A 25124-nucleotide genomic window follows, 5' to 3' on the forward strand; every position below is an offset into this window, starting at 1 on the left:
ATTCCCAAATAAATCCATTTTTTTGGAAATAAAAAAATAAAAATAAATAAAAGTACACATATTTGGTATCGCCGCGTCCGTAACGACCCGCCCTATAAAACTGTCCCATTAGTTAACCCCTTAAAAAATAAAAATAAAAAACAAAGCAAAAAATAATGATTTATTATCATACCGCCAAACAAAAAGTGCAATAACACGCGATCAAAAAGACGCATATAAATAGCCATGGTACCGCTGAAAACGTCATCTTGTCCCGCAAAAAACGAGCCGCCACACAGCATCATCAGCGAAAAAATAAAGTTATAGCTCGCAGAATAAAGCGATGCAAAAATAATTATTTTTTATATAAAATAGTTTTCATTGCATAAAACCGATAAAACATAAAAAAAAAGACCTAAATGAGGTATCGCTGTAACCGTACTGACCCGAAGAATAAAACCGCTTTATCAATTTTATCGCACGCGGAACGGTGTAAACGCACCCCCCCAAAAGAAATTCATGAAACGCTGGTTTTTGTTCATTCTGCATCCCAAAAACCGGAATAAAAAGCGATCAAGAAATGTCACGTGCCCGAAAATGGTACCAATAAAAACGTCAACTCGTCCCGCAAAAAATAAGACCTCACATGACTTGGTGGGTCAAAATACGGAAAAATTATAGCTCTCAATATGTGGTGATGCAAAAACTATTTTTACAATAAAAAGCGTCTTTTAGCATGCGACAGCCGCCAAACATAAAAACCGCCATAAATAGTAAATCAAACCCCCCGTTATCACCCCCTTAGTTAGGGAAAAACAATAAAATAAAAAAAATGTATTTATTTCCATTTTTCCATTAGGGCTAGGGTTAGGGCTGAGATCAGGGTTAGGGGTGTGTTGGGGTTCGGGTTGGAGTTAGAATTGGGGGGTTTCCACTGTTTGGGCACATCAGGGGCTCTCCAAATGCAACATGGCGTCTGATCTCAATTCCAGCCAATTCTGAGTTGAAAAAGTCAAATGGTGCTCCTTCCCTTCCAAGCTCTGCCATGCGCCCAAACAGTGTTTTACCCCCACATGTAGGGTATCAGCCTACTCAGGTCAAATTGCAAAACAATTTTTGGGGTCCAATTTCTCCTGTTACCCTTAGGAAAATAAAAAATTGGGGGCAAAAATATCATGTTTGTGGAAAAAAATGATTTTTTTATTTTCACGTCCGAGCGTTATAAACTTCTGTGAAGCACTTGGGGGTTCAAAGTGCTCACCACACATCTAGATAAGTTCAGTGGGGGGGGGGGGTCTAGTGTCCAAAATGGGGTCACTTGTGGGGAGTTTCAATAGTTTAGGTACATGAGGGGCTCTCCAAACGCACATGACACCCGCAGACCATTCCATCAAAGTCTGCATTCCAAAAAGTCACTGCTTCCCTTCCGAGCCCCGACATGTGTCCATACAGTAGTTTTCTCCCACATATGGGGTGTCAGCGTACTCATGACAAATTGGACAACAACTTTTGGGGTCCAATTTCTCCTGTTACCCTTGGGAAAATGAAAAAATTGGGGACCAATTGATCATGTTTGTGGAAAAAATACGATTTATTTTATTTTCATGCCCTGGCATTATAAACTTCTGTGAAGCACTGGGGGGTTCAAAGTTCTCACCACACATCTAGATAAGTTCCTTAGGGGGTCTAGTTTCCAAAATGGTGTCATTTGTGGGGGGTTTCCACTGTTTTGGTACATCAGGGGTTTTCCAATCGCGACATGATGTCCGATCTCAATTCCAGCAAAAAAACGTCAAATGGCGCTGCTTTCCTTCCGAGCTCTGCCATGCGCCCAAATAGTGGTTTACCCCCACATGTGGGGTATCAGCGTACTCAGGACAAATTGCACAATAACTTTTAGGGTCCTGTTACCCTTGGAAAAAAATAAGAATTGAGGGTGAAAAGATCATTTTTGTGGAAAAAGTATGTTTTTAATTGTACCGCTGTACGTTATAAACTTCTGTAAAGCCCTTGTGGGTTCAAAGTTCTCACCACATATCTAGATAAGTTCCTTGGGGGGGGGGGGTCTAGTTTCCAAAATGGGGTCACTTGTAGGGGGTTTCCACTGTTTAGGTACATCAGGGACTCCCCAAACGTGACATGGCGTCCGATCTGAATTCCAGCCAATTTTGCATTGAAAAAGTCAAACGGCGCTCCTTCCATTCTGAGCTCTGCCATGCGCCGAAACAGTCGTTCCCCCCCACATATAGGGTATCAGCGTACTCAGGACAAATTGCACAATAACTTTTGCAGTCCAATTTCTCCTGTTACCCTTGGTAAAATAAAAAAAATTGAACCTGAAGTATTTTTTTTGTGAAAAAAAGTTAGATGTTCATTTTTTTTTTTTTAAATATTCAAAAAAATTCCTGTGATGCACCTAAAGTGTTAATAAACTTCTTGAATGTGGTTTTGAGCACCTTAAGGGGTGCAGTTTTTAGAATGGTGTCACTTTTGGGTATTTTCTATCATATAGACCCCTCAAAGTGGCTTCAAATGTGATGTGGTCCTAAAAATAAAATGGTGTTGTAAAAATGAGAAATCGCTGGTCAACTTTTAACCCTTATAACTTCCTAACAAAAAAAAAAATGTTGGTTCCAAAATTGTGCTGATATAAAGTAAACATGTGGGAAATGTTAGTTATCAAGTTTTTTGTGTGCCGTATCTCTGTGATTTAAGGGCATAAAAATTCAAAGTTGGAAAATTGCGAAATTTTCAAAATTTTCGCCAAATTTCCGTTTTTCTCACAAATAGACGCAAGTTATTTGAATGAAATTTTACCACTAACATGAAGTGCAATATGTCAGGAGAAAACAATATCAGAATCACCGGGATCCATGGAAGCGTTCCAGAGTTATGACCTCATAAAGGTACAGTGGTCAGAATTGTAAAAATTGGCCCGGTCATGAACGTGCAAACCACCCTTGGGGGTGAAGGGGTTAAACAGAGTTTGGAATTTTTTCCCACCACTTCGATGATAAAAAAAAAAAAAAAAAAAAAGAACCTAGACATGTTTAGCGTCTATGAACTCGTAATGACCTGGAGAATCATAATGGCAGGTCAGGTTTAGCATTTAGTGTACCTAGTAAAAGAGTCAAGCAAAACAAGTGTGGGATTGCACTTTGTTTTGCAATTTCACCGCACTTGGAATTTTTTTCCCCGTTTTCTAGTCCACAACATGGTAAAACCAATGGTGTCGTTCAAAAGTACAACTCGTCCCACAAAAAACAAGCCTCAATTGGCCATATTGACGAAAGAATAAAAAGTTATGGCTCTGGGAAGAAGAGGAGCGAAAAACGCAAAACCGAAAAAAGCTCTGGGGTTAAGGGGTTAATACAGTGTATTGCCCTCTCTAACATCAATGACAGCTTGAAGTCTTTTGTGGTAGTTGTGGATGAGATTCTTTATTTTCTCAGATGGTAAAGCTGCCCACTCTTCTTGGCAAATAAGCCTCCAGTTCCTGTAAATTCCTGGGCTGTCTAGCATGAACTGCGTGCCTGAAGTCTCCCCAGAGTGGCTCAATGATACTGAGGTCAGGAGACTGAGATGGCCACTCCAGAACCTTCACTTTGTTCTGCTGTAGCCAATGACAGGTCGAACGGACCTTGTGTTTTGGATCGTTGTCATGTTGGAACGTTCAAGTACGTCCCATGTGAAGCATCTGGGCTGATGATTGCAAATTTGACTCCAGTATTTGCTGTGTAAGGTACTACAACAGAGCCCCTGATTTTCCACAGTTTGAACCAGGGCTGTGGAGTCGGAGTCGGAGTCGTGGAGTCGGAGTCGGTGCTCATTTTGGTGGAGTCGGAGTTGGAGTTGGAGTCGGTATAAAATGGAGCGACTCCGACTCCTAAAATATATAATAAATTGGGTACAGTAATTCAATGCAGGATGTGCTGAATATTTTTTCATAGGAGTTTGGGAAAGTTATGAAATGTCCTATAAATGGCTGTTCTATTCCTGATCTAAGGCTACATTCACACACAGCGTTTTTCCTGTGTTTTTTGAGGATACGTTTTTCAGCTGCAAAAGCTGATCATCTTTTTAAAAAACCGCATCACCTGAAAGGTTTTTGAGCTCATAGATAATGTTTTCAATAGCAAAAGCAGATTAGAAATCTGCTCTATCCATTTATCCATATCTGTCTATCCATATCGTATCTGTACCAAAAAGAATGAAAACCGGGTAGTACACCAATATATATTCTGTTCTATCTAAATGTCTTGATTATTGTATCATAGAAATGATTAAATGTCTGAGGTTCACATTGTACTACAATAAATTTTTCACTTAAATATAAGCAATATGTGTGGGAGTCGGAGTCGTGGAGTCGGAGTAAGGGAAATTGAGGAGTCGGAGTCGCAGGTTTGGCTTACCGACTCCACAGCCCTGGTTTGAACACTGCTGACTCACATTATCAATTCCTTTGATATCTTTTTGTATCCCTTTCCCATTTTATACAGTTCAACTACCTTTTCCTGTAGATCTGTTGACAATTCTTTTGCTTTCCCCATGACTCACAATCCAGAAACGTCAGTGGATGGATGAAAGATGCAAGAGTCTGTCTGGATCCCAGAAACTCACTCAGCTTTTATGCACACACACTGATTACAAGCAAACAGGTCACAGGTGAGCAAGATACCTTTAGCAGCCATTCAAACCCATTGGTGTCACCTTCTGTGCATGTTATCAGGCCAAAATCACCAGGGTATGTGAACTTTTGATCAGGGTCATTTGGATGTTTTGGGTTGTCATTATGATTTAAAAAGAGAAAACACAGTAGTTTGACAATAAATGGCTTCACCCAACCATTAACCATGGGTGGAGAAAAAGGTTTGGTGTTATCATTTATATTCTCTGAAGAAAAATTCTGCCGGGTATGTAAACTTTTGAGCACAACTGTATGCTGGCAAGAAAAGGGACAGCTTGTGTGCACAGAAAAATCCATTACGTATTGTGCTGAGCGCAAAGTAAAGTTCAAAAGTATCACCAGGTCACGTGTTGCTCTTATACTATTCCCGCTGTGCTCCTGAGTATCCCAGGAGGGTTTTTTGTTTTATTTTTAAATGTGCTATATGGTTCCAGAGATATGGGAATTTAGTGCTACTTTCTATGGTCTTCATCAAGATGGTGGTGCTCGCAGGATAACAATTATATAATACAGAGCCGTCTAAAGACGCACATCCAGAAAATTCTGCGAGCCACTCACACTTGGTCACTCGGCTAACATTAAAAATGAGCAGAGGATAATAATAATAAATTTTATTTCTATAGCGCAGACATATTCCGCAGCACTTTACATTTCAGAGGGGATTTGTACAGACGATAGACATTACAGCATAACAATAATCACATAGATCATAACAAATACCAAGAGGAATGAGGGCCCTGCTCACAAACTTACAAACTATGAGGAAAAAAGGGGAGACACGAAAGGTGGGTGGTAACAATTTCCCTGATTGTTTGGACCAGCCATAATGTTAAGTGTGTAACAGTACAGACGCAGAGGGCTAATGGATGCATAAAGCATTTGGGAACATGATGTGGGGAACCTGGTTATGGTGAAACTTTTGGCTGTGCCACACAGGGATAGTTAGGTTGATGTGTTGAGGCGGTAGGCCAGTCTGAATAAATGCGTTTTCAGGGCACGCTGAAAATTGTGGGGATTGGGGACTAGTCATATTGACCTGGGAAGTGCATTCCAAAGAATTGGCACAGCACGTGTAAAGTCTTGGAGACGGGAGTGGGAGGTTCTGACTATTGAGGATGCTAACCTCAGGTCATCAGCAGAACGGAGGGCGCGGGTAGGGTGGTATACTGAAACAAGGGAGGAGATGTAGGGTGGTGCTGAGCCATGGAGTGCTTTGTGGGTGAGGGTAATAAGTTTGTACTCGATTCTGGAGTGGATGGGTAGCCAGTGTAATGACTGGCACAAGGTAGAGGCATCGGTGTAACGATTGGCGAGGAATATGATCCTGGCTGCAGCATTCGAGACAGATAGGAGGGGGAGAGCTTGGCAAGTTAAAAAAAAAAAAAAAAAAAAAGGTCCAGTCTTTGCTTTTACCAGGTGACAAGTCCTCAGACAGGCTATTAAATGCCCGCCAATAAGTAACCGCTCAGGGGACGTTTAGCACCGCAGATTGCGCCATGTGAACAAGCCCCTATACTGTGATTCCGTGACATAGGGGGAAGGCCATCCGTCTACAGCTTCCTGAGAAGTAGCACATTTTTTGAGATAAGATAAGGTAACTCTTCATATCACAGAAGGCAAGGGTCCCGCTGTGTGCACAAGAAGTCTCAAAGATAACACATATACCTTCATAGATATGACACTATATCTAACCAATAACGGCAACTACAGAATGGTCTCTGGATAACAAGTGGCTACACCATATATTACACACACTTATTTTTTCTTATTAACATTGACATAAAAGCTCCGTCATCTGTTCTGGCCCTTACTGCGTTATCATGTCCCCTCATTTAACATGGAATCTATCACCGGGTATTTGCAGCCTTATCTGTGAGCAACATAACATAGGAGGAGAGACCCCGATTCCAGCGATGTGTTGTTTAGGTTACTGGGTGCAGCAGTTGTGAGTTTTTAGATGTAGCAGAACTCAAAAGCTGCCCCTCACCACCACCACCACCACAGCTTTCTGAGTACATTGCGTAGCTGGAATAGGACGCACAGGCAGCTAGTCCGGTAGTGATAATCTCCTGCTGATAAAACACTCATTGTATTAAAACAGCACAACAAGCAACTTATCGCTGATACCAGTGTTTCAGCATCTCCATCATGCTGCCCTGAGAAAACCGCAAAAACCGGATGACAGATTGCCTTTAAATATTGGGTTAGCACGGTGGCTCAGTGATTAGCACTGTTGCTTTGCAGAATTGGGATCCTGGGTTCAAATCCCAAGGACAACATCTGCAAGGAGTTTGTTCTCGACGTGGGTTTCCTCAGTGTTCTCTGGCTTCCTCCCACACTCAAAACACATACTGATAGGGAGGCTCAGGAGCTGGAGTCCAGGCAGTGATAATCTCCTGCTGATAAAACACTCATTGTATTGAAACAGCACAGTCTAATAAGCGATATTGTTAAAATCATTGTCTGAGCCCCTAGCTCTTGCTGCCCTCAGATTACATAGCAAAAACCTGCTGACAAATTCCCTTTAATGAGCAATTCTCCCCAAACGTGTGAAAACATACATGTATGAAAGAAAACAGAGGTGGGATCCCTAAGGCTGGTTTCACATTAGAGTTTTTTTGCGCAGCGCATCGTGCGCGTCCATGCGTCATGCGCACCTATGTTTAACATGCAGGGTGCATGGTCTTGTGTTTGCACCGTCCAACGGCGGCAAAAGACGCTTGCGCACGGAATGCGAGAAAATAACGCAATACAGTCTATGGGAACGCAGGCGTTACAAAACGCTTGCGTTTTAACAGTTAGCATGGCTAGAAACTGGTTAAAACGCATGTGCCTAAAAAACACAAATGCATGCAAAACGCATGAAGCGTTTTTTGCATGCGTTTCTATTGCGCATGAAGCGCTGCGCTAAAAGCCACTAATGTGAAAGTAGCCTAAGCTATCCCTTTTTGGTGCTCATATTTAACCTCCTAAGCCCTCAGAATATTTACCTAGGCCGTTTGCCAATGGAGTTTTGCATCGTCTCCCCGCAGCCCCCAAACTGGCTGCACCTGACAACCGGCAGGATGGGCGATAACTTGCTGATTGATGCCAGTGATTGGACCCCTAAAGATCCTGAGAACAAGGCTCTGTAGACCGGTCCAGAAGGGAGCAGGGGTGCCATTCACTGACTATGAGACTGAGGGAAGAAGCTGAGAGCAGCACTCCGCAGTCCCATAGAAACAAAGGAGCAGAGTGCACCTCCGCTGCATTTGGGCAAAGTGCACATTCCCACTCAGAGATCCACAGCCTCTATGGAGCAAAATTTCATTTTTTTTAAGGAACATTAGGAGTGCTGACGTAAATATATTACAACATTGATCCCGCAGGGACTAATCCAGAACCTGACCAGGTATTCTTCATCCTGTACTAAGTCACATACATATTCTTATATGTAAAATGTACATATTACACACATACTTTTTCTTTGTAATTCCACTTTTCCTTCTTGCCCCTGTGGATAGATGGTCGGCAAAGAACCCAGAGGGGGGGGGGGGAAAGGAAGTGTGTCCATTTTTTGATCAGACTTACAAATAAAATTTGCTCATTCAAGTGGTTGGATCTATGAAAAAACAGGCAGCCTTTAGCAGACTTCTGTATTTATCACTCACTCCTGGGTTCGACTTGCAAATACTGATGTAAAATACTGACCAAATACTGAACATGTGAACGTGGCCTCATTGTTCTGCTCCTATGATGAAACAGAAGAACTGAAATCGCCAATGTATATACACACACAAGGTTAAAGGGGATGTCTGGGATGTTACCTATCCCCGGGATAGGTCATCAATAGGGGGATCACTGACAACCAATACCCCACAACCTCACCAATCAGTTGACCTTTGCTCCAGCAGCAGATAAAGGAGATACATAGGGCAGAACCCAGCAGCCGCGGACATTGCGTTGCTTAGTGTTTGCTGCTGGGGACTGCACTTTATCTCCCATTAAGGTGGACGAGAAACGTCATCACTTGTTAGGTCCTGGACAACCTCTTTGGTAGGTTCCCTCTTCATCTGCTGCTGGCTCCATCATGTGACCACTGAGCGTGTGTTCATTCAGACGTCCCTGGCAATCTGACCCAGCACGGTCCCCAGCACGCACTGGCGATTGTCCTCCCGACCTGAACGGGACAGCTTCATATATATCTATGAGGCTGTCATGCCCAGGTCGGGGGACCCTCGGCCACGCCATGCATTTCGGTTCGATCTGTACGGACATCTGAGTGAGCTCTATGGGCTTGTACACATCCTATTTTCTGGTACGAGTGCTGTCAGTGATTTTCACGGATCGTATTCGCACCTATATTTAAGGGTGTGTGCACACGCTGCGGAATGCTCTGCGGATTTGTCCGCGCGGATTTAGTAAAATCCGCAGGTAAATCATCTATCATCTCTACAATGGAGGAGATGGTAAACCGCAGCGGAATCCGCAGAAAGAATTGACTTGTCATTTCTTTCTGCGGATTGAAAACCGCGCGGAAAAATCTGCACCATCTGCATTGCGGTTTTCGTTTTCCATAGGTAATAATGCTACTGTATCCGCAAGGCCAAAACCGCTGCGGATCCGCAGCAGAAACTGCAGCGTGTGCACACATTCTTATGGGCTGATTTTGATCTGCGTGACCTCCAGGTGCGGTGTGGTTTTCTCAGATTGCCAGAAAGGAGAAATTTTATTTTTTCTCTCCACATTCGATAAAAACTGATCAAGTCTGATCAGGATAATCGCTCCATTTGTCTCATATATGGAAAACACTGATGTCTGAATGAGCCCCAACACAGGTCTCCACAGCCATGTGCCCTACATACAGACATCGCAATCACCACAGTCAGCGGCAGGGACCAAGTGAGAAAGCGGCAAAGAAAACAGTATAAGGCTGTGTGCCCACGTAGCGATTTTTAAGCGTTTTTGCCGCGATTTCTGGCGTGAAAACATTTAAAAATCATGTACAGAACGCCCCCCATGCATTCCGCACATGTTGTGCTAATGCTGTGCTTTTTTCCGCGGCGGAATCGCATCGCGGGAAAAAAAAAAAAAAAAAAAAAAAAAAAAAAAAAAAAAAAAAAAAAAAAAAAAATCGCAGCATGCTCATTCTTTTGTGCGGCATCACAAAGAATTGCCGCGATTCCGCACCCATATGAATGCATAAGAATCGCTTACTTCCCGCATGTGGCTATGCCCACCATGCGGGAAGTTAAGCGTCTCATGTGCGGTTGGTACCCACGGTGTGGAGGAGAGGAGACTGTCCTCCAGGCCCTGGGTACCATACCCCTGTAAAAAAAAATAAAAAAGTTGGGGTATATTTACCTTCCGACGTCCCGCGCTGCATTCCCGGCCTAAGTGTTCCCAGTAATGCCTTACGGCACGGTCCAGTGATGACGTAGTCTCGCGAGATCGCTATAGTAACGCGAGACCAACGTCATCAGAGGTCTCGCAAGGCATCGCGGGACGCCGGAAGGTAAATATACCCCGATTTTTTATTTTTGTATCATTCTTTTACTATTGATGCCGCATAGGCGGCCTCAATAGTAAAAAGCTGCTCACACTTGTCAAACACTATGTTTGACGAGTGTGACCAACCTGTCAATCACTTTCCAAGCGATGCTTCAAATCGCTTGGAAAGTGCTTGAGAAAATCGCGAACAGAATCGCGGTAAAATTGCGCGATTTCTGGGAAGGAGTCCGGTTTTCATTGTGCGTTTTAACACGCAACGTGGGCACATAGCCTAAGGTTACCTTATTCTCCAACATGTCCTCCTTTTGGATGATTAAACTTCAAGAAAACCCCTTTAAGGCCACGTTCACACCGTCAGTATTTGTTCAGCATTTTACCTCAGTATTTGTAAGCCAAAACCAGGAGTGGGTGAAAAATACAGAAGTGGTGACGTGTCTCTATTATACTTTTCCTGATTGTTCCACTCCTGATTTTGGATGACAGATACTGAGGTAAAATCCTGACCAAATACTGAAGGTGTGAACCTGACCTTAGCTGTATTTGCTGCTGTGGAATCCAGCAGCTCCGATCTCGGTAGCGAGATCGCTGCTGAGTCACAACTTTTGTGACGTAACAGTGATCTCACCAGCGAGATCGCTGTGTGTGACAGAGATCAGCGAGCGGCCCCCCTGCCGGTATCGCTGAAAGAAACCTCTGGACATTTCTTTGGTCGCTGGTCTCCCGCTGGCCAGCACGCATCGCTGTGTGTGACAGGTGGGAGACCAGCGATCAGGTGTAAAAAATAAAAAAAATAAAAAAATATAGTTATTCTCACCTTCCGACGTCCCGTTCAGCCATCTGGCCTCTCTCCACGCTCCGGTCCCAGTGATCCTTTGCACGAATGACCGCGAGACTTTGTTATCCCGCGAGACTGTGACATCTCGCAGTCATTCGTGCAAAGGATCACTGGGACCGGAGCGTGGAGAGAGGCAGGATGGCTGAACAGGACGTCAGAAGGTGAGAATAACTATATTTTTTGTTTTGATTCTATTTTTTTCAGCGATGGCCAGCGATCCCGGGCGCTCGGCATCGCTGTGCTGATCGCTGGTGAAACTGTCTGTGTGACAGCTCACCAGCGATCACATAGCGACTTACTAGCGATCCTGACACCTTGATATCGGTGTCGGGATCGCTGGTATGTCGCATAGTGTGACGGGGCCTTAACACCAGTCTCTTATCTCGTGGCCTTGGGTCGGATGCTCTTGCTTTTCCTTTCTGATTACAGTATGGTGGAATTACGGCTCATTGGGGTTATGCTATCAGTGCCTTTACCTCATCAGGGACAGGTCGCCATCTGCCCTCATGTATGACTATACACTGTGCAGAGCAGACATCAGACCGTACGTCTGGACACATTTATCCAGTCGCAGGGCTGTGGAGTCGGTAAGCCAAACCTGCGACTCCGACTCCTCAATTTCCCTTACACCGACTCCAACTCCGACTCCCACACATATTGCTTATATTTAAGTGAAAAATTTATTGTAGTACAATGTGAACCTCAGACATTTAATCATTTTTATGATCCAATAATCAAGATATTTAGATAGAACAGAATATATATTGGTGTACTACCCGGTTTTCATTCTTTTTGGTACAGATACGATATGGATAGACAGATATGGATAAATGGATAGATAGAGCAGATTTCTAATCTGCTTTTGCTATTGAAAACATTATCTATGAGCTCAAAAACCTTTCAGGTGATGCAGAGTTTTTTAAAAAGATGATCAGCTTTTGCAGCTGAAAAACGTATCCTCAAAAAACACAGGAAAAACGCTGTGTGTGAATGTAGCCTTAGATCAGGAATAGAACAGCCATTTATAGGACATTTCATAACTTTCCCAAACTCCTATGAAAAAATATTCAGCACATCCTGCATTGAATTACTGTACCCAATTTATTATATATTTTAGGAGTCAGAGTCGGTCCATTTTATACCGACTCCACCAAAATGAGCACCGACTCCGACTCCACAGCCCTGTCCAGTCGTGTCTATATACCCGCACTGTCACCACCGAAAACACTCAGGTGCACACTACACAATATTGTACTGCTTATACCTACAAGTTGGTGACAAATGATGGCTCTGGTGCCAGCCTCTCATGCTACAAGTGGTACATAGATGGAACAAGTCTATGTTAGACAGCCATTGGTGGGGATCACCAAGACAGAAAAGCATAAAAAAGGCGTAAAATTGAAGAAAAGTCACTCATTTGTGTCCAAAAGCAAAAATACCCCCCCCCCCATCAAGGGCCAACATCTGACACCATGTCACACTAACAGATATATTCTTTTCTTTGGTGGTATTGTGGCGTAAAACAAGTTCTTTGGTTATGGTCTGGAATCATCATTTGGAGAATTTTTTTTTTCCCTCCCTCAGGAGCGGGGGGGGGGGAAAATTCTATTCTTTATTTTTTGCCTTGTGGTATTAATTGCAGTTTTTGGTGCTGGACTCTTCAATATGGCACATGGGGTTCATGAATTTTGTGCAAGTTAAAAAAAAAAGCTTCCTTTTTTTGAACAAAAAAAAAAAAAAAAATCACTTGATTGGCTAAAAGGGGTGATCTCACAGATTTAAAGGAGGTGCAAATTAGAATTTGGTACAAATCAAAGTCACCACAAAATACACAAAGTAGGTGCAAATTAAATATTGAAATGGCCCTTGCAGTGCTTTATGCTCTTCAAGGTAACCCCAGAGATGGCTCTGATCGGCCCCCCATTCTGTAAGGGGCTGTTCCACTACTGAGATATTAACGACTTACCCACGATCCGGAAGAAATAGCAGCACTTTGGACACAGCACATGTTCGCTGCATTCATAGCACTGCCGTCTACTGAACGCAGGTAAATCCTCTGTGTTCTCTGAACTGTGTGGATTCACCGCCTCCAATACATTGTATGGGTGAAGCTTTGCTTGCAGCGAAATTGACATGCTGCAGTCTGGAGAGACGCGTCACGTCAGTCTCCGCAGGGGACTAAGCACACATGGTGGCTATTAGATTTCTAGAAGTCCCACCCAATATGCTGTAACATCTGCCTGCTGTGGGTATGATGCAGCCTAAATACGCAGCGTTTACTGATCGTGTGCACATACCCTTAAGCTTAGAATAACAGATCGGTGGGGTCCAAAACAAGACACCCCCCTGATCAGCTGGTCTCAGTGTTGACTGCTGCTGCCGGGTGCTACAGATGCTCTCTTATTCAGTGGTGCACATACATCTGGGGCAAAGAAAAGCAAAGATGGCTCTATGCCGCTGTTGTGACAAGTTGCAAAAAGTGGGAACCAGTTGGATCCTTTGTACCTTAATTCTCGCGGTCCCTTGCGGACTGCAATCCAACCCCATTCAGTTGCACTACGCCGTGATGGAGTAGCGGCACACACGACTTTGACCACATGACCTGAGTTTCAGTCAAAGTCCCCAGATAAACTCAGATATAAGGGGTTGTCTGGTGAAAAACAAGTTATCGTCTGTCCAACAGATACAGTTGTGGCCAAAAGTATTGACACCCCTGCAATTCTGTCAGATAATGCTCAGTTTCTTCCTGAAAATGATTGCAAACACAAATTCTTTGGTATTATTATCTTCATTTAATTTGTCTTAAATGAAAACACACAAAAAGAATTGTCCTAAAGCCAAATTGGATATAATTCCACACTAAACATAAAAAATAGGGTGGACAAAAGTATTGGCACTGTTCGAAAAATCATGTGATGCTTCTCTAATTTGTGTAATTAACAGCACCTGTAACTTACCTGTGGCACCTAACAGGTGTTGGCAATAACTAAATCACACTTGCAGCCAGTTGACATGGATTAAAGTTGACTCAACCTCTGTCCTGTGTCCTTGTGTGTACCACATTGAGCATGGAGAAAAGAAAGAAGACCAAAGAACTGTCTGAGGACTTGAGAAACCAAATTGTGAGGAAGCATGAGCAATCTCAAGGCTACAAGTCCATCTCCAAAGACCTGAATGTCCCTGTGTCTACCATGCGCAGTGTCATCAAGAAGTTTAAAGCCCATGGCACTGTGGCTAACCTCCCTAGATGTGGACGGAAAAGAAAAATTGACAAGAGATTTCAACGCAAGATTGTGCGGATGTTGGATAAAGAACCTCGACTAACATCCAAACAACTTCAAGCTGCCCTGCAGTCCGAGGGTACAACAGTGTCAACCCGTACTATCCGTCGGTGTCTGAATGAAAAGGGACTGTATGGTAGGAGACCCAGGAAGACCCCACTTCTTACCCCGAGACATAAAAAAAGCCAGGCTGGAGTTGACCAAAACTTACCTGAAAAAGCCTAAAACGTTTTGGAAGAATGTTCTCTGGTCAGATGAGACAAAAGTAGAGCTTTTTGGGCAAAGGCATCAACATAGAGTTTACACGAGAAAAAAGAGGCATTCAAAGAAAAGAACACGGTCCCTACAGTCAAACATGGTGGAGGTTCCCTGATGTTTTGGGGTTCCTTTGCTGCCTCTGGCACTGGACTGCTTGACCAAGTGCATGACATTATGAAGTCTGAAGACTACCAACAAATTTCGCAGCATAATGTAGGGCCCAGAGTGAGAAAGCTGGGTCTCCCTCAGAGGTCATGGGTCTTCCAGCAGGACAATGACCCAAAACACACTTCAAAAAGCACTAGAAAATGGTTTGAGAGAAGGCACTGGAGACTTCTAAGGTGGCCAGCAATGAGTCCAGACCTGAATCCCATAGAACACCTGTGGAGAGATCTAAAAATGGCAGTTTGGAGAAGGCACCCTTCAAATATCAGGGACCTGGAGCAGTTTGCCAAAGAAGAATGGTCTAAAATTCCAGCAGAGCATTGTAAGAAACTCACTGATGGTTACCGGAAGCGGTTGGTCGCAGTTATTTTGGCTAAAGGTTGTGCAACCAAGTATTAGGCTGAGGGTGCCAATACTTTTGTCCGGCCCATTTTTGGAGTTTTGTGTGAAATGATCAATGTTTTGCTTTTTGCTTCATTCTCTTTTGTGTTTTTTCATTTAAGACAAATTAAATGAAGATAATAATACCAAAGAATCTGTGTTTGCAATCATTTTCAGGAAGAAACTGAGTATTATCTGACAGAATTGCAGGGGTGTCAATACTTTTGGCCACAACTGTAGGTAATAACGTGTTGTTTGGCGTCCAACTTATCGGGAGAATACTGAACTTTTATGCCCATTAGAAAGGCGCGACGGTGTGACCTGTGCTCCAGTCATTCCTTATGGGGCTGCTGAGCGCTGCGCTCATCTTTTCCCCGGCAGCCCCATGGAAGATGAATGGAGCGGTGGCTGGACAGCCATCCTTACGCTCATTATTGTAACACCCAATCTGCCGATCGGTGCGAGTCCCAGCGGTCAAACCCCACCGATCAGTACGTTATCACCAATCATGCAGACAGGTGATACCTGGTGTTCACTGGAGGACCACTTAAGTGGTGGCGACGGCATCTTTTGAGCCCCATAATATTCATATTACGAGGGGCAGAGGGTGGACGACATTTCCATGGAAACATCCCTCCCATCACTACACATACAGCGGGTGGAATAAGTATTGAACACATCACCAATTTTCTAGGTAAATCTATTTCTAAAGGCGCTATTGGCATGAAATTCTCACCAGATGCCAGAAACCACCCATCCAATCCACACAGGCAAAGAAGTCACCAGAGATGTCCATAACGTGTGTGTAATAATGAGGAATAGGGAAAAGCATTGGACACAAAGAGAAAAAGAAAAAAACCCTGGAAAGTGGCGACACCAGCCGATATCTGACAGTGACGGCCTATAGAAGGTGTCTGGGGGGAACGTCACATCTAATGGCACCAGCACACAGATGTAATGACGACACTGGGGACGTGTTACCCCGATATCAGACATTCGGGGTCCGCGGCTCCGGACGCATCGGGTAACGGTTTTCGGTTACGTCTCACCCCGGAGACGCACTCTTGGGGTACAGGCGAAATAATAACAATTGTTGTGTTTACTTTGTGCAGTAATAAGGAGGCAGCACAGCAGTGTGCTGGTTTCTATATTTAATACCATTATGTAACACAAAGCTGAAGTCACGGCCGGCAGTTACTGAGGCATCAATGGGTTATCAGGCCGGCTTTGTGGCGTAGCTCCGGCCATTACAGCGCGGGAAAGAAACACGCGTGTGACCTACGCCGGGAACTAGAGGGTAACACAGGAGGCGAGCGCTTCCTAGTCCGCCAACTTAGTTACTAAGCAACAGCGTGACGTCACGCCTTCAAGGGCAAAACGAGAGTCACCTACACAGCGCCGCTCAAGTTACGCTTGCGTCCCATAGGGCTATGTCAACACGTACGCCCCGCCCCTAACTATTTAGAAGGATTGCTATTGGACGGTCCGTCGCGACTACAAAACTTCTATTTTTAAACCAGTGTACGCGGCAGTGATGTGATTGGTCACCGCAGATGTCATTCATAATACGGAACGTCCATTCATCCCAACACGGGAGAGCAGCTGTGTCCAAATACAGACATGGGGACGGCGGCAGACAGCCCCCCCACAGCTCCGCGGCTCCTGCTCACCCACAGTGCGCGCTGTCAGGCCACGCTGGGAGTTGTAGTTCTCCAGCTGTCAGGCCACGCTGGGAGTTGTAGTTCTCCAGCTGCCAGGCCACGCTGGGAGTTGTAGCATCAGTGGTCTCCAACCTGCAGCTCTTTAGCACTTGTAAGACAACAGGATGTCCCGGCGTGCTGGGAGCTGTAGTCCTGCGGCAGAGCACTGATGTAGTGTACGAAGACAATGGCCGCAAAGAGAAGCGGACAGCAGAGGAAACATCCCATAATACCAGGGCGGGGGGCGTCCTACCCGGTGCAGGGAGGTCACCCTGACTGGAGGACAATGTCACCTCACACTCCCCGGGCTATGAATAGACAGCTCGTGTCCTGCATCTATCACGCAGGCCCCTGAGCTGCCAGCCATGACCCCCACAGCCCCTCACCCATTCTTCACTGCACACAATAGCGATCCAACTTGGGCTGGGGGTAAGTCACAGTCCAGCCAGCCACTGCAGCAGCCTCCTCTCCCCCCCCCCCCCCAAGCCACTGCACCAGCCCCCTTTTCCCCTAGTCCATGCAGCAGCCCCCTCTCCCCCCAGTTCTTGCACAGATCCCACCAGTCCATGCAGCAGCCCCCTCTCCCCCCAGTCAGCAGCTGCTGCCCCAGCACACAGTGCACTCTCGGGGTGCAGGGCTCCTCCTGCCGGCGCTGCCCTCTCCCCGCTCACTGACCTGTGCTGTCCGCCACGGGGCGCACCTCCTGCTCCGGCCGCTACTGCAGGCAGGGAGACTACGGGCACAGGCTGCCGGCCGGAAGAGACGGAGCACAGAGCGGCTGCACGACGTCACCTGTCCCCGGTCCCGCCTCCTCTGTACTGACACGTGCCGGGACCAGTGAGAGTGCTGCAGAGAGAGAGACGTGACGTTTGTCACCTTCCTCTCTTATTTCCCTAGTGCTGACTGTCTCTCCTTCCTCTCATATTTTCCTGGTGCTGACTGTCTCCTTCCTCTCTTATTTTCCTGGTGCTGACTGTCTCTCCTTCCTCTCATATTTTCCTGGTGCTGACTGTCACCTTCCTCTCTTATTTTCCTAGTGCTGACTGTCTCACCTTCCTCTCTTATTTTCCTAGTGCTGACTGTCTCTCCTTCCTCTCTTATTTTCCTAGTGCTGACTGTCTCTCCATCCTCTCTTATTTTCCTAGTGCTGACTGTCTCACCTTCCTCTCTTATTTTCCTAGTGCTGACTGTCTCACCTTCCTCTCTTATTTTCCTAGTGCTGACTGTCTCACCTTCCTCTCTTATTTTCCTAGTGCTGACTGTCTCTCCCTTCTCTCATTTTCCTGGTGCTGACTGTCTCTCCTTCCTCTCTTATTTTCCTAGTGCTGACTGTCTCTCCCTCCTCTCTTATTTTCCTGGTGCTGACTGTCTCTCCACTTATTTTCCTAGTGCTGACTGTCTCCTTCCTCTCTTATTTTCCTAGTGCTGACTGTCTCCTTCCTCTCTTATTTTCCTAGTGCTGACTGTCTCTCCTTCCTCTCTTATTTTCCTAGTGCTGACTGTCTCTCCATCCTCTCTTATTTTCCTGGTGCTGACTGTCTCTCCTTCCTCTCTTATTTCCCTAGTGCTGACTGTCTCTCCTTCCTCTCTCATTTTCCTAGTGCTGACTGTCTCCTTCCTCTCTTATTTTCCTAGTGCTGACTGTCTCTCCTCTTATTTTCCTGGTGCTGACTGTCTCTCCTTCCTCTCTTATTTCCCTAGTGCTGACTGTCTCCTTCCTCTCTTATTTTCCTAGTGCTGACTGTCTCTCCTCTTATTTTCCTGGTGCTGACTGTCTCTCCTTCCTCTCTTATTTTCCTGGTGCTGACTGTCTCTCCTTCCTCTCTTATTTTCCTAGTGCTGACTGCCTCTCCCTCCTCTCTTATTTTCCTAGTGCTGACTGTCTCTCCTTCCTCTCATATTTTCCTGGTGCTGACTGTCTCTCCTTCCTCTCATATTTTCCTAGTGCTGACTGTCTCCTTCCTCTCTTATTTTCCTAGTGCTGACTGTCTCTCCTTCCTCTCATATTTTCCTGGTGCTGACTGTCACCTTCCTCTCTTATTTTCCTAGTGCTGACTGTCTCTCCTTCCTCTCTCATTTTCCTGGTGCTGACTGTCTCTCCTTCCTCTCTTATTTTCCTAGTGCTGACTGTCTCTCCCTTCTCTTATTTTCCTGGTGCTGACTGTCTCTCCTTCCTCTCTCATTTTCCTGGTGCTGACTGTCTCTCCTTCCTCTCTTATTTTCCTAGTGCTGACTGTCTCTCCCTCCTCTCTTATTTTCCTGGTGCTGACTGTCTCTCCACTTATTTTCCTAGTGCTGACTGTCTCCTTCCTCTCTTATTTTCCTAGTGCTGACTGTCTCCTTCCTCTCTTATTTTCCTAGTGCTGACTGTCTCTCCTTCCTCTCTTATTTTCCTAGTGCTGACTGTCTCTCCATCCTCTCTTATTTTCCTGGTGCTGACTGTCTCTCCCTCCTCTCTTATTTCCCTAGTGCTGACTGTCTCCTTCCTCTCTTATTTTCCTAGTGCTGACTGTCTCTCCTCTTATTTTCCTAGTGCTGACTGTCTCTCCCTCCTCTCTTATTTCCCTAGTGCTGACTGTCTCCTTCCTCTCTTATTTTCCTAGTGCTGACTGTCTCTCCTCTTATTTTCCTGGTGCTGACTGTCTCTCCTTCCTCTCTTATTTCCCTAGTGCTGACTGTCTCCTTCCTCTCTTATTTTCCTAGTGCTGACTGTCTCTCCTCTTATTTTCCTGGTGCTGACTGTCTCTCCTTCCTCTCTTATTTTCCTAGTGCTGACTGCCTCTCCCTCCTCTCTTATTTTCCTAGTGCTGACTGTCTCTCCTTCCTCTCTTATTTTCCTGGTGCTGACTGTCACCTTCCTCTCTTATTTTCCTGGTGCTGACTGTCTCTCCTTCCTCTCATTTTCCTGGTGCTAACTGTCTCTCCCTTCTCTTATTTTCCTAGTGCTGACTGTCTCTCCTTCCTCTCTTATTTTCCTGGTGCTGACTGTCTCTCCTTCCTCTCTTATTTTCCTAGTGCTGACTGTCTCTCCCTCCTCTCTTATTTTCCTGGTGCTGACTGTCTCTCCACTTATTTTCCTAGTGCTGACTGTCTCTCCTTCCTCTCTTATTTTCCTAGTGCTGACTGTCTCTCCTTCCTCTCTTATTTTCCTAGTGCTGACTGTCTCTCCTTCCTCTCATATTTTCCTGGTGCTGACTGTCTCTCCACTTATTTTCCTAGTGCTGACTGTCTCTCCATCCTCTCTTATTTTCCTGGTGCTGACTGTCTCTCCCTCCTCTCTTATTTCCCTAGTGCTGACTGTCTCCTTCCTCTCTTATTTTCCTAGTGCTGACTGTCTCTCCTCTTATTTTCCTAGTGCTGACTGTCTCTCCTTCCTCTCTTATTTTCCTAGTGCTGACTGTCTCTCCTTCCTCTCTTATTTTCCTAGTGCTGACTGTCTCTCCTCTTATTTTCCTAGTGCTGACTGTCTCTTCTTCCTCTCTTATTTTCCTAGTGCTGACTGTCTCTCCTTCCTCTCTTATTTTCCTAGTGCTGACTGTCTCTCCTTCCTCTCATATTTTCCTGGTGCTGACTGTCACCTTCCTCTCTTATTTTCCTAGTGCTGACTGTCTCTCCTTCCTCTCTCATTTTCCTGGTGCTGACTGTCTCTCCTTCCTCTCTTATTTTCCTAGTGCTGACTGTCTCTCCCTTCTCTTATTTTCCTGGTGCTGACTGTCTCTCCTTCCTCTCTCATTTTCCTGGTGCTGACTGTCTCTCCTTCCTCTCTTATTTTCCTAGTGCTGACTGTCTCTCCCTCCTCTCTTATTTTCCTGGTGCTGACTGTCTCTCCACTTATTTTCCTAGTGCTGACTGTCTCCTTCCTCTCTTATTTTCCTAGTGCTGACTGTCTCTCCTTCCTCTCTTATTTTCCTAGTGCTGACTGTCTCTCCCTCTCATATTTTCCTGGTGCTTACTGTCTCTCCACTTATTTTCCTAGTGCTGACTGTCTCTCCATCCTCTCTTATTTTCCTGGTGCTGACTGTCTCTCCCTCCTCTCTTATTTCCCTAGTGCTGACTGTCTCCTTCCTCTCTTATTTTCCTAGTCCTGACTGTCTCTCCTCTTATTTTCCTAGTGCTGACTGTCTCTCCCTCCTCTCTTATTTCCCTAGTGCTGACTGTCTCTCCTTCCTCTCTTATTTTCCTGGTGCTGACTGTCTCTCCTTCCTCTCTTATTTTCCTAGTGCTGACTGCCTCTCCCTCCTCTCTTATTTTCCTAGTGCTGACTGTCTCTCCTTCCTCTCTTATTTTCCTGGTGCTGACTGTCACCTTCCTCTCTTATTTTCCTGGTGCTGACTGTCTCTCCTTCCTCTCATTTTCCTGGTGCTAACTGTCTCTCCCTTCTCTTATTTTCCTAGTGCTGACTGTCTCTCCTTCCTCTCTCATTTTCCTGGTGCTGACTGTCTCTCCTTCCTCTCTTATTTTCCTAGTGCTGACTGTCTCCTTCCTCTCTTATTTTCCTAGTGCTGACTGTCTCCTTCCTCTCTTATTTTCCTAGTGCTGACTGTCTCTCCTTCCTCTCTTATTTTCCTAGTGCTGACTGTCTCTCCACTTATTTTCCTAGTGCTGACTGTCTCTCCATCCTCTCTTATTTTCCTGGTGCTGACTGTCTCTCCCTCCTCTCTTATTTCCCTAGTGCTGACTGTCTCCTTCCTCTCTTATTTTCCTAGTGCTGACTGTCTCTCCTCTTATTTTCCTAGTGCTGACTGTCTCTCCTTCCTCTCTCATTTCCCTAGTGCTGACTGTCTCCTTCCTCTCTTATTTTCCTAGTGCTGACTGTCTCTCCTCTTATTTTCCTGGTGCTGACTGTCTCTCCTTCCTCTCTTATTTTCCTAGTGCTGACTGCCTCTCCCTCCTCTCTTATTTTCCTAGTGCTGACTGTCTCTCCTTCCTCTCTTATTTTCCTGGTGCTGACTGTCACCTTCCTCTCTTATTTTCCTGGTGCTGACTGTCTCTCCTTCCTCTCATTTTCCTGGTGCTAACTGTCTCTCCCTTCTCTTATTTTCCTAGTGCTGACTGTCTCTCCTTCCTCTCTCATTTTCCTGGTGCTGACTGTCTCTCCTTCCTCTCTTATTTTCCTAGTGCTGACTGTCTCTCCCTTCTCTTATTTTCCTAGTGCTGACTGTCTCTCCTCTTATTTTCCTAGTGCTGACTGTCTCTCCTTCCTCTCTCATTTCCCTAGTGCTGACTGTCTCCTTCCTCTCTTATTTTCCTAGTGCTGACTGTCTCTCCTCTTATTTTCCTGGTGCTGACTGTCTCTCCTTCCTCTCTTATTTTCCTAGTGCTGACTGCCTCTCCCTCCTCTCTTATTTTCCTAGTGCTGACTGTCTCTCCTTCCTCTCTTATTTTCCTGGTGCTGACTGTCACCTTCCTCTCTTATTTTCCTGGTGCTGACTGTCTCTCCTTCCTCTCATTTTCCTGGTGCTAACTGTCTCTCCCTTCTCTTATTTTCCTAGTGCTGACTGTCTCTCCTTCCTCTCTCATTTTCCTGGTGCTGACTGTCTCTCCTTCCTCTCTTATTTTCCTAGTGCTGACTGTCTCTCCCTTCTCTTATTTTCCTAGTGCTGACTGTCTCTCCTTCCTCTCTTATTTTCCTGGTGCTGACTGTCTCTCCTTCCTCTCTTATTTTCCTAGTGCTGACTGTCTCTCCCTCCTCTCTTATTTTCCTGGTGCTGACTGTCTCTCCACTTATTTTCCTAGTGCTGACTGTCTCCTTCCTCTCTTATTTTCCTAGTGCTGACTGTCTCTCCTTCCTCTCTTATTTTCCTAGTGCTGACTGTCTCTCCTTCCTCTCATATTTTCCTGGTGCTGACTGTCTCTCCACTTATTTTCCTAGTGCTGACTGTCTCTCCATCCTCTCTTATTTTCCTGGTGCTGACTGTCTCTCCCTCCTCTCTTATTTCCCTAGTGCTGACTGTCTCCTTCCTCTCTTATTTTCCTAGTGCTGACTGTCTCTCCTCTTATTTTCCTAGTGCTGACTGTCTCTCCTTCCTCTCTTATTTTCCTAGTGCTGACTGTCTCTCCTTCCTCTCTTATTTTCCTAGTGCTGACTGTCTCTTCTCTTATTTTCCTAGTGCTGACTGTCTCTCCTTCCTCTCTTATTTTCCTAGTGCTGACTGTCTCTCCTTCCTCTCTTATTTTCCTAGTGCTGACTGTCTCTCCTTCCTCTCATATTTTCCTGGTGCTGACTGTCACCTTCCTCTCTTATTTTCCTAGTGCTGACTGTCTCTCCTTCCTCTCTCATTTTCCTAGTGCTGACTGTCTCTCCCTTCTCTTATTTTCCTGGTGCTGACTGTCTCTCCTTCCTCTCTCATTTTCCTGGTGCTGACTGTCTCTCCTTCCTCTCTTATTTTCCTAGTGCTGACTGTCTCTCCCTCCTCTCTTATTTTCCTGGTGCTGACTGTCTCTCCACTTATTTTCCTAGTGCTGACTGTCTCCTTCCTCTCTTATTTTCCTAGTGCTGACTGTCTCTCCTTCCTCTCTTATTTTCCTAGTGCTGACTGTCTCTCCCTCTCATATTTTCCTGGTGCTGACTGTCTCTCCACTTATTTTCCTAGTGCTGACTGTCTCTCCATCCTCTCTTATTTTCCTGGTGCTGACTGTCTCTCCCTCCTCTCTTATTTCCCTAGTGCTGACTGTCTCCTTCCTCTCTTATTTTCCTAGTGCTGACTGTCTCTCCTCTTATTTTCCTAGTGCTGACTGTCTCTCCCTCCTCTCTTATTTCCCTAGTGCTGACTGTCTCTCCTTCCTCTCTTATTTTCCTGGTGCTGACTGTCTCTCCTTCCTCTCTTATTTTCCTAGTGCTGACTGCCTCTCCCTCCTCTCTTATTTTCCTAGTGCTGACTGTCTCTCCTTCCTCTCTTATTTTCCTGGTGCTGACTGTCACCTTCCTCTCTTATTTTCCTGGTGCTGACTGTCTCTCCTTCCTCTCATTTTCCTGGTGCTAACTGTCTCTCCCTTCTCTTATTTTCCTAGTGCTGACTGTCTCTCCTTCCTCTCTCATTTTCCTGGTGCTGACTGTCTCTCCTTCCTCTCTTATTTTCCTAGTGCTGACTGTCTCTCCCTTCTCTTATTTTCCTAGTGCTGACTGTCTCTCCTTCCTCTCTTATTTTCCTGGTGCTGACTGTCTCTCCTTCCTCTCTTATTTTCCTAGTGCTGACTGTCTCTCCCTCCTCTCTTATTTTCCTGGTGCTGACTGTCTCTCCACTTATTTTCCTAGTGCTGACTGTCTCCTTCCTCTCTTATTTTCCTAGTGCTGACTGTCTCTCCTTCCTCTCTTATTTTCCTAGTGCTGACTGTCTCTCCTTCCTCTCATATTTTCCTGGTGCTGACTGTCTCTCCACTTATTTTCCTAGTGCTGACTGTCTCTCCATACTCTCTTATTTTCCTGGTGCTGACTGTCTCTCCCTCCTCTCTTATTTCCCTAGTGCTGACTGTCTCCTTCCTCTCTTATTTTCCTAGTGCTGACTGTCTCTCCTCTTATTTTCCTAGTGCTGACTGTCTCTCCTTCCTCTCTTATTTTCCTAGTGCTGACTGTCTCTCCTTCCTCTCTTATTTTCCTGGTGCTGACTGTCTCTCCTTCCTCTCTTATTTTCCTAGTGCTGACTGCCTCTCCCTCCTCTCTTATTTTCCTAGTGCTGACTGTCTCTCCTTCCTCTCTTATTTTCCTGGTGCTGACTGTCACCTTCCTCTCTTATTTTCCTGGTGCTGACTGTCTCCTTCCTCTCATTTTCCTGGTGCTAACTGTCTCTCCCTTCTCTTATTTTCCTAGTGCTGACTGTCTCTCCTTCCTCTCTTATTTTCCTAGTGCTGACTGTCTCTCCTTCCTCTCATATTTTCCTGGTGCTAACTGTCTCTCCACTTATTTTCCTAGTGCTGACTGTCTCTCCATCCTCTCTTATTTTCCTGGTGCTGACTGTCTCTCCCTCCTCTCTTATTTCCCTAGTGCTGACTGTCTCCTTCCTCTCTTATTTTCCTAGTGCTGACTGTCTCTCCTTCACTTATTTTCCTAGTGCTGACTGTCTCTCCTTCCTCTCTTATTTTCCTAGTGCTGACTGTCTCTCCTTCCTCTCATATTTTCCTAGTGCTGACTGTCTCTCCTTCCTCTCATATTTTCCTGGTGCTGACTGTCTCTCCTTCCTCTCTTATTTTCCTAGTGCTGACTGTCTCTCCTTCCTCTCTTATTTTCCTAGTGCTGACTGTCTCTCCTTCCTCTCTTATTTTCCTAGTGCTGACTGTCTCTCCTTCCTCTCATATTTTCCTGGTGCTGACTGTCTCTCCACTTATTTTCCTAGTGCTGACTGTCTCTCCAT

General features: G+C 45.3%; 1 protein-coding gene across 2 annotated transcripts in view; it reads right to left on the bottom strand.

Moving 5' to 3' along the window:
• NNT (nicotinamide nucleotide transhydrogenase) overlaps positions 1 to 17601 on the bottom strand; it is a 154697-nt gene extending 137096 nt beyond the window's left edge. For both annotated transcript variants that reach the window (XM_073583412.1, XM_073583411.1), the window contains exon 1: positions 17452 to 17601. The gene's annotated coding sequence lies outside the window, so the exon portion shown is untranslated. The remainder of the gene's footprint in view (positions 1 to 17451) is intronic.
• Between the last annotated feature and the right edge of the window lie 7523 nt (positions 17602 to 25124).

Source organism: Dendrobates tinctorius, unplaced genomic scaffold (assembly GCF_039654945.1).
Source record: "Dendrobates tinctorius isolate UK_male_01 unplaced genomic scaffold, ASM3965494v1 ptg000078l, whole genome shotgun sequence".
Classification (NCBI taxonomy): Eukaryota; Metazoa; Chordata; class Amphibia; order Anura; family Dendrobatidae; genus Dendrobates; species Dendrobates tinctorius.